The sequence below is a fragment of the Xyrauchen texanus genome, chromosome 31 (assembly GCF_025860055.1).
Source record: "Xyrauchen texanus isolate HMW12.3.18 chromosome 31, RBS_HiC_50CHRs, whole genome shotgun sequence".
NCBI lineage: Eukaryota > Metazoa > Chordata > Actinopteri > Cypriniformes > Catostomidae > Xyrauchen > Xyrauchen texanus.
In genome coordinates, this window is record NC_068306.1 from 34,579,073 (window position 1) to 34,588,899 (window position 9,827).

Consider the following 9,827-nt stretch of genomic DNA (forward strand, 5'->3'; position numbering starts at 1 on the left):
ATTACATTGAGCTGATACAACATACCTGGATGTTTAAAACAAGAGCAATGTTGTTTCCTTCCGGTCTGCAGTCTGTTATAATAATGTCGAGGAATAGATACTCAGCTCACCTTTTCACACAAAATTGACAACGGTTTCAAACAAGACGGGGCAAAACATAATCGCGATCGAACTCCAACAATACCGCTATCCGATGTAAAGAGGTTGCTTCCTGTTACTCACAAATATACAAATCCGTGAATAGCTGTTTCACTAAAGAAAGATGCTACCCGCCACTTTCAAAAACTCATCTCTCCGCCTCAAACGTCATTACGTAGCGATTCGTGGTTTCAGCTCCGCCCATTGCAGTGTCCACTGTTTTTCCTCCAGGGAGCAAAGTGAGGCTGCCGTTGAGCGGCATTCAAATGTCAGGACGTTTTTAGTCGTGTTGGAGACATTTGTAATCTAGTTATCTTTTAAATGTATTAAATTCAAGGATTGTTATTTGTCTTGCAATTGACAGTATTCGTGTGAAATCTTTATAATATTATTAAATTAATCGTATATTTATTTTGTCACAAACCACTATGATTGGTGCGTCCTGACCAGCGCTGAAAAAAGTAACGTGTGTCATGTGACAACGCCACTCGAAGTCTGGCTGCTTCTGTTTATATGAAGACGTTTGTAAATTAAATGTTTGCCGGTGGGTGGTAATTTACGCCCGTAAAAAGTTTAATAGCCATTAAATTTAAAGTGCATACTTAATAGTTAAAAAAGGGCAATTATTTAGGCTATTTAAAGAACTTGAGAGCACAAAACCAGAGTTAATCCCGCAGGGAGAGCCTTCGAGGTTATCCAAAAGGCGTACTACGAAATATTAGCATGGTAATAATAGTTTTGGCCTAAACACCGTGGTTATCACAGTAAAATCATAAGTAAATAATATGGGAACTCATTCAAAATGTTTAGACGTTTTCACAATCTTAATGTTCAAATTATCTTTTTCTTATGACATTTGCTCTAAGTTACCATTTCTAGTAACAATAATTGTAGAAACTGCAATCGCTTCCCTGTTAGCCTCTCATGCTTATACATTTCGGCCTTCAAACATATTACTTTCTTTACACAATTATATCGTTTCTGCAATATTTCTTTGTGTAAAAACATTGTTATTATTATTATTGTAAAAAATTAAAATCATTCTTTTAGATGAATGTGTTTTTCATTATGACCCTCATACTGGCTGGAGTCGTGAATGTCTTTAATCTGTCAGGTAGGTTAAATCCTGAAAAGCTCCTCTTCAGATGATTAAACATATTGAATTACAAACTTAATTTGACTTAATTTGTAATTACAGAACATGAGCCAGACATGAAAGAATTTCTTCAGTGTTCTGGCCAAACAGAGCAAAGTGACAGGCTTCGTTTGTACCTGGGACTGGAGAATTTGGTAATTTGGATGTGAAGATTTTAGAGATTATTTTAGAAATTATGTTAAAGTGAATTAATTTAATATACACATTTGACAGTAGACGATCACGATGGGAGATAATCCTCACAATACTTAAATCTGAATTGAGATCCAAAAAATTGTTCATCCCAAAATTAATTACTCACCTTTATGTTGTTCCAAAACTTTGTGAATTTATTCTGTGGAACACAAAAGGAGGTGTTTGTTTAAGACTACAGACCAGCATCTACATTATTCAAAATGTCTCCTCTTGTGTTCCTCAGATGAAAGAAAGTCATACAGGTTTGTAAATTGGAAAGACAAGAGAGTGAGTAAATGATGACAACATTTTGGGGTTAAGATTAGAGTTAACAAACACTTTTAAAGGGATATTTCACCCAAAATGTAAAATTCTCTCATCATTTACTCACCCTCATGCCATCCCAGATGAGACTTTCTTTCTTCTGCAGAACACATATGTAGATTTTTTGAAGAGTATTTCAGCTCTGTAGGTCCATACAATGTAAGTGAATTGTGAAAAGAACTTTGAAACTCCAAAAAGCACACAAAGGTAGCATAAAAGTAATCCATAGGACTCCAGTGGTTAAATCTATGTCTTCAGAAGCGATATGATAGGTGTGTGTGAGAAACAGAACACTATTTAAGTCTTTACTATATATTTTCCTCGCTGCCCATTAGGTGGCAATATACATTAAGAATGTGAATCTCCAAAAACAACAGAAGAAGAATGTGGAAGAGAAAGGGGCGATTTATGGTAAAAAAGGACTTAAATATTGATCTGTTTCTCACCCACACTTATCATATTGCTTTAGAAGACATGGATTTAACCACTGAAATACTCTTATAAAAAATCTTCATTTGTGTTCTGCAGAAGAAAGAAAGTCATACACATCTGGGATAGCATGAGGGTGAACAAATAATAAGAGAGAATTTTCATTTTTGGATGAATTTACTGTTTAAGATTAAATGGCTCTGGTAAAGACAGATCACAATTCAATTTCATCTCAATACACACTTTTTCTGTGTTTTACAAGGTTATTAACTGTACATTACACAAGACAGACCAGTTTGCGGTGGACGCCGCCTCTGTTATCAAGCCCACCATTGTCATCTTCAATCGCACCAACTCTGTCATTTTCTACTTTAAATTAAACAAGGTGAGATTGAACCTGTCTTGCATCATTGTCACCTAAAGTCACACTCAGTATAACATTCAATCTGCCTGTGTCATTTCAGAATGAATCAATATGGCAGGTCAACATCCCAAGACACAAGATAACTAACAGTAAAGGTTTGGACCAGTAGTTTCTATCTAACTATAGTCATGCTTTGTCTGTTTTTGGGTCAATGATGTCAATTACGTTCATTTTTATTGTCATTACACCCCTTCTATAATGAACAAACTTTTCATTTGAATTAAAATTAATTTAGATATTTTTGTAGATTTAAAATAAAAAATGTCTAGATGGTGTTACTGTCCAGAATTTGTAGGGGAAAAAAGTCTAATTAAAAGGCAAATATTGTTGAAAAAGAAATGTTGCCACAATCTTATATTATTATTTCTTAAAATAAATAAATAAAAAAACCAGTGAAAAAATGTTGTGCACTTTTTGATGGTTACACCACTTGACGTTTTTTTTTTAGTAGTAATTAAGTTATTAATGTGTAATGAAATACAAAACTAGTAGGACATGAAATAAATGTTTTTTAAAACATGTACAAAACCAACATCAATACAAAAATTGTGTAACATTTTTATCTTGGACTTTCTTATTTGTAATTTTCCCTTAAGCCACTGACAGGGTCTACAGTGCGAGTATTTCACTCGCATTTGCCCCTAAAAATAGATATGTGCGAACTGGAAAAAATATTTACGAGCACAGTGTGCGAATACATTTTACAAACGTAACCCCCCCTTTTTAAGATATTTGTTTAAAAATTACAAAACCCACATTCCACAAGCGGAGTTCTCTTACGAGAGGTTCTCTCGTATTGCGTAAGCTAGCTTACGCTACGGGAAAGATTCATCTTTTCTGAGATATTGAAGCCAAAAAATTATCCTTAATTTTTGTATCCATTGTCAACGCAGTGCGGCAGCTGCAGACCTTGAGCGGGCTAGCTAGCGAGCTCATAGGTTGCTCTGCGGCAACTGCTGCAGCCTATAGACGAGCTTGGGCGAACTCGCATCCAATGAGAGGCGTCCGCGCGCTCACTGCAACAAAGCCCGCCAAAATGGGCGTGACTAGAGTGCATATAAGCGTAGTTCGTAGGCTGGAACCCTGATTTTCATCTCTTCAGCAAAGCTCTTCGCATCTCTGAACTGGAAGCCGCGTCGCCGTTCGAGGGGCATCAAGCAAGCGTGGACAGCGCTCGAAGAAGCCGGCCGTCTTCGCCACCTTCAGCCGTCCTGCGAGCTACGCCATCCGGCGACGTATCCTTTTAAAGCAAGCTAGTTCTTATGAACTTCACAAAAGAGTACGAGCATCTTTTTAAAGATGCCTCGCTCCACTTGCGCCTCATGCCGCGCCCCTCACAGCGCCGGAGACCGCCACGTCATCTGCGCTCTCTGCCTGGGACTGGGGCATGCAGAGCTCGCCCTCGCTGAAGGCGGATGCGATCTCTGCGAGGAGCTTCCGATGTCGACCCTGCGGGCTCGACTCGAAAGCGCTCAGGACCGAAGCCGCCGCGCCGCCTTCCATTCAGCCGCGCAGTAAAAAGCGCCGCTCTCAAAGGCTGCCGGAACCAGTGGTAGAAGCGATTGCCTCGCCGGAGCCCCTCCCTGGAGCATCGCCTTCACCCTCCCCACCCACCCGGGACGCGCAGTTGCCGCCGAGCGGCTGCTCTGCTGCCATCTTGGACGAAGAAGCGGAGGATAAGGGCTGTTCCATCATGGCTTCGGACAGCGAGGAGTGGCCAGGCTCACACGCCTCCTCCTCGGCCCAGGAATCCAGCAGGACCCGCGCCGGAGTCGAAGGGGAACTAACGCGCCTCCTCACACAGTCCGTCGACCGCCTCGGGCTCAAGTGCTCACCGCCCCCTGAGCAGGCTCCCAACAGACTCAACGCCGCACCTTTGCCCGCCCTCCGCGAGATGGCGGTCTAAGCTGGTGCTCCCGTCTAAGGCCTGCAGAACTACTTCCGCCTGTGTTGGCCGCGCCTATACCGCCGCCGGCCAAGCCGCATCTGCTCTGCATTCCATGGCCGTCTTACAGACAGAGGCTGTTTCAGATCTGACTAGCCAACTTGGGAGAAGCTGAACGCACTACGCGCCGCTCTCTCTGTCTGGTCTCTTCGGTTCCGCGGTGAGTGGCATTGTTGACCGTTTCTCGAAGCCCAAGCCATGAATCTCTTTCTGCCTCGTCGCGCTAGCTCCTCTGCAGGCCGCCCACGTGACCAGCCTCCTGCACGAGCCTCTTCACAGCGCCCAGCTCAACAAGCCAGACTTCTCAGCGTCGACAGGGCGGCCGCCCTCGATCGCGCTCAGACAGCCGCCGCAGACCGCCGCCCCCCTGCGGGCCTCGGCCTAAGATTGTACTGAAACCTGAGCAACCGAAGTCCTCCTAGCGTTGTTGAGAAAACGACGGCTCAGTCCCGCCACGGCCGGACCACCGTCAAAGCTTCGCCCCCTGTCAGTCCCCTTCTCTTCAGCAGCCAACAACCCGGTGATACTACCCGTTTGCCTGCACTCAAACGCCGTTTTCACGGCGACCCAAAGAAATCTTGTAAAGAGTAAACATGCCTTATGTGTAGAAAATGTGCCCACAATCCAGTGCTCACCCCTACACACAAGCATTACACATCCCGTGTCCCTATCAGAGCACACTCACATAAGCGGTTACGACCCGCTCGAGTGTTAGAGTTAATAAACGCGCCCACGAGCCCGTGCGCGCGCCCCTCCTCTGCCCGCTCTGTCACACGGCCAGCTGTATGTAAGTCCCGTACGCCCCTGTCAGTCCCCTTCTCTCAGGCTACTGCAGTGGTGGATTCAGCAGCCAACAAGCCGGTGATATTACCCGCTTGCCTGCACTCAAACGCCGTTTCCACGGCGACCCAAAATAAAGCCTTATGTGTAGAAAATGTGCCCACAATCCAGTGTTCACCCCTACACACAAGCATTACACGTCCCGTGTCCCTATCAGAGCACACTCACATAAAGCGGTTACGACCCGCTCGAGTGTTAGGGTTAATAAACGCACCCACGAATCCGTGCGTGCGGCCATTCTCTGGCCGCTCTGTCACACGACCAGCCTTATGTGTAGAAAATGTGCCCATAATCTAGTGTTCACCTCTACACACAAGCATTACACGTTCCATGTCCCCATCAGAGCACACTCAAAAGCGGTTACGAACCACTCGAGTGTTAGAGTCAATAAATGCGCTCACGAATACGTGCGCGCGCCCATTCTCTGCCCGCTCTGTCACACAGCCAGCAAACACTTCTCTGTATGTAAGTCCCGTGCCCGTGGCTATGCTTGCGCATCACTTAACAGACGTGACTCTTTCCCCATTCACCTCAATCGGGAAGTCACTCACAGAACAGCCTGTCCATGCTGTCTGCGAGCAGTCCAGCATAAGCGCAGTAAGCGCGCTTACACAATCTGTTCAGCGCGCTGTGTGCGGCAATCAGAGCGATTTGGCCATTCACCCTCTAACATTACGCTTCAAAGCGTGGGAAGATATTCCAGGGATATCCGAATGGGTGTTAAGCACAATAAAACAGGGCTATTTGCTACAGTTCGATCGCCGTCCTCCTTGCTTCAGAGCGCGGCTCGAAACTACTTTGAACACGGAAGCAGCGTGCATGCTTCGTTCAGAAATAGCAAACCTTCTGTGCAAAAGGGCCATAGAGAGAGTGCCGCCTCCCTGAGCGAGTCGGGGTTTTACAGCCGTTATTTTCTTGTCCCCAAGAAAGACGGCGTCCTCAGACCAATATTAGATCTCAGGGTTTTGAACAAAGCGCTTGCAAAAAGACCGTTCAAAATGCTTACAACCAGCAAACTCCTCGCGCATGTGCGCCAGGGGGACTGGTTTATTTCTCTCGATCTGAAAAATGCATACTTTCAGATTCAGATAAATCCCCGTCACAGGCCATTCTTGAGATTCGCCTTCGACGGCCAGGTTTATCAATACACCGTCCTTCCGTTCGGCCTGTCCTTAGCACCCGTACTTTCACGAAGTGCATGGACGCGGCACTCGCACCCCTGCGGAGTCAGGGTTTGCGAATTCTGAACTATTTGGACGATTGGCTGATTTTGGCACAATCACATACGGAGCTTCTGTCTCACAGGACAGTTCTCCTCAGTCATCTGAACAGTTTGGGCCTTGCAGTCAATTGGACCAAGAGCTCACTACAGCCCAGTCAGGCAATTTCCTTCCTTGGAATAGAACTAGACTCAGTGGCAATGACGGCACGCTTATCTACACAGCCGCGCCGTGTGCAGCGACTAGCCGCGTCATTTCAGATGAACAGCCTCACACCTCTGAAGAAATTTCAGAGAGTGCTAGGCTACATGGCCTCAGCCGCAGCAGTACTTCAGCTGGGTTTACTGCACATGCGCCCGCTTCAGCATTGGCTAAACACCCGCGCGTCTCGCCGGGCTTGGGCCACAGGCCGCCAGCCCATCAAGGTGACTCAGACCTGTATTTCAGCTCTGCAGCCCTGGACAGTGGCCGAATGGTATCAGCGGGGAGTGACAATGGGAGCTGTATCTCGCCGAAAAGTCATCTCGACAGACGCGTCCAACACGGGTTGGGGCGCGGTCTGCGAGGGCTCTCCGGTTTTCGGCCTATGGTCAGTTCAGGAAAAGCTCCTTCACATAAATTGTCTGGAAATGATAGCGGTCGAGTACGCGCTCGTGTGCTTTCTACCGGTCATTCAGGGTCACCACGTCCTGGTCCGTTCGGACAACAGATCTGTGGTATCCTACCTAAACCGTCAGGGCGGTGTCAGATCCAGGAACCTCTTCCATCTGACGAAACGCATACTGAGTTGGTCCCAGTGCCACCTGCGCTCGCTGAGGGCGACGCACGTGCCAGGCCACCTGAACGACGGCCCGGACAGACTGTCCAGAGACAATATTCCCCCAGGGGAATGGTCCCTGCACGCTCAAACAGTCCAGACGTTTTGGCACCTATTCGGCAGAGCAGAGATAGACCTCTTTGCGTCCAAAGAGAACTCTCACTGCCCAATATTTTTCTCGAAAAGTGAGGACGCGCTGGCCCAGGACTGGCCCAGACGCCCGCTTTACGCCTTCCCTCCCGTCTCGCTGTTGCCACAGGTAATGCAGAGGATCAGGGAAACGCGTCACTCGGTGCTCCTCATAGCCCCGCATTGGGAGAATCAGACATGGTTCCCGGAGCTTACGCAGCTGTCACTGACAGCGCCGTGGCCCATCCCAGTGAGAGCAGATTTCCTCTCTCAAGCTCGCGGCACAATCTGGCATCCCCACCCAGAGCGCTGGGCGCTGCATGCGTGGGTGATCAACGACTACCCGTCGCTCTGCCAGAAGGAGTAATAAACACCATCATACACGCTAGAGCCCCTTCCACGAGAAGACTGTGGGGTGTCGTCGCTGCTCGTATTTCTACAAGAGCTGCTGGATAAGGGCAGATCCCCATCCACGCTCAAAGTGTATGTGGCGGCCGTTGCGGCGTTCGCTGAACCCCTGCACGGCCAGTCATGGGGTAAAAACGAGCTGGTCATCCGCTTCCTCAGGGGAGCTAGAAGGATGAACCCCGCGCCCCCATCGATTCCTATCTGGGATCTTTCTATAGTTCTCGAAACTATGAAAGCCCCCTTTCGAACCACTTCAATCCGTGGATTTGAAATACCTTTCACTCAAAACCGCTTTTCTGACTGCCCTGTCATCAGTCAAACGTGTGGGAGACCTTCACGCGCTGTCTGTCAGCGCTGCGTGTCTTGAGTTTGGACCAAGTGACTCCAAGGTCATTTTAAAGCCTAGACACGGCTATGTTCCCAAGGTGATCGGTACTCCTTTCAGAGCACAGGTCATTTCCCTATCGGCGCTGCCAGCATCCGATAGCTGAACGCGACGCCAAACTCCTTTGCCCGGTCAGAGCACTGAGATTGTATACTGCGCGCTCCGCCGCTTTCAGACGCTCTGAGCAGCTTTTCGTTTCGTTCGAGGGCGCACCAAAGGTCTCGCCGCCTCGAAACAGACACTATCTAGATGGATAGTGGACGCTATTGCTGCTGCATATGCGTCAAAAGACCTGCCATGCCCGTTGGGCATTAGGGCTCACTCCACTAGAGGCATGGCATCCTCGTGGGCATGGTCCAGCGGGATTTCCATTCACGACATATGTGTGGCAGCGGGATGGACTTCCCCTCCACCTTTGTCAGATTTTACAATATGGAAGTGCCCGCTCTGCAGGCAAAACTACTAGCGGTTTAATACGCTACAGCTCCCCTGGTGAGCTGCACTGATGGGACACATTCCACACAGACCGGCACCGCCGCTCTGTCGTTCCCTTCCCACTATGTGCTTATGTATTACACAATCAATGACCCGCATTCTTGCCGGCCAAATATTATTTCCCCACTCATAAGGGCTCCCCGGGTCCCCCTTAATTCCCTGGGGCTCATACAGTGGATGCTTGGCGCGCACGGCGTTGACAATGGGTTCCCGTGAGCGTAAGCTAGCTTACGCAATACGAGAGAACCTCTCGTAAGAGAACGTATCGGTTACCTAACGTAACCTCGGTTCCCTCTAGATGAGGGAACGAGTATTGCGTAGCCGGCCGTGCTTCGCGCCACGAGCAACTTTTCGCTTCAGTCAATGAAAACCAGGGTTCCAGCCTACGAACTACGCTTATATGCACTCTAGTCACGCCCATTTTGGCGGGCTTTGTTGCAGTGAGCGCGCGGACGCCTCTCATTGGATGCGAGTTCGCCCAAGCTCGTCTATAGGCTGCAGCAGTTGCCGCAGAGCAACCTATGAGCTCGCTAGCTAGCCCGCTCAAGGTCTGCAGCTGCCGCACTGCGTTGACAATGGATACAAAAATTAAGGATAATTTTTTGGCTTCAATATCTCAGAAAAGATGAATCTTTCCCGTAGCGTAAGCTAGCTTACGCAATACTCGTTCCCTCATCTAGAGAGAACCGAGGTTACGTTAGGTAACCGATACGTTTTCTGTGATGACGCGGTCCAGTCAGAGAGAGAAAGGTGAACAATGGAAAAAGTATCGGTATAGGCCACATCGCATTTTATTTTAAGAGAAAAAGAGATGAGGAGAAAGAGGAATTTGGCGAGGGGGATTCGCAAGGTTCAACTAATGTCTCTTCACAAGGTTTACCTGAGACGGCTAACGTTAGGGATGCTGAGAGCAAAGTTACCTTGACCACAGCTGTTACTTCAA

General features: G+C 47.7%; 1 protein-coding gene across 1 annotated transcript in view; it reads right to left on the reverse strand.

The window, feature by feature from the left end:
* Positions 1-245, reverse strand: part of LOC127625245 (chromosome-associated kinesin KIF4-like) — a 44,978-nt gene extending 44,733 nt beyond the window's left edge. Inside the window, exon 1 of the mRNA XM_052100407.1 lies at positions 26-245. The gene's annotated coding sequence lies outside the window, so the exon portion shown is untranslated. The remainder of the gene's footprint in view (positions 1-25) is intronic.
* Between the last annotated feature and the right edge of the window lie 9,582 nt (positions 246-9,827).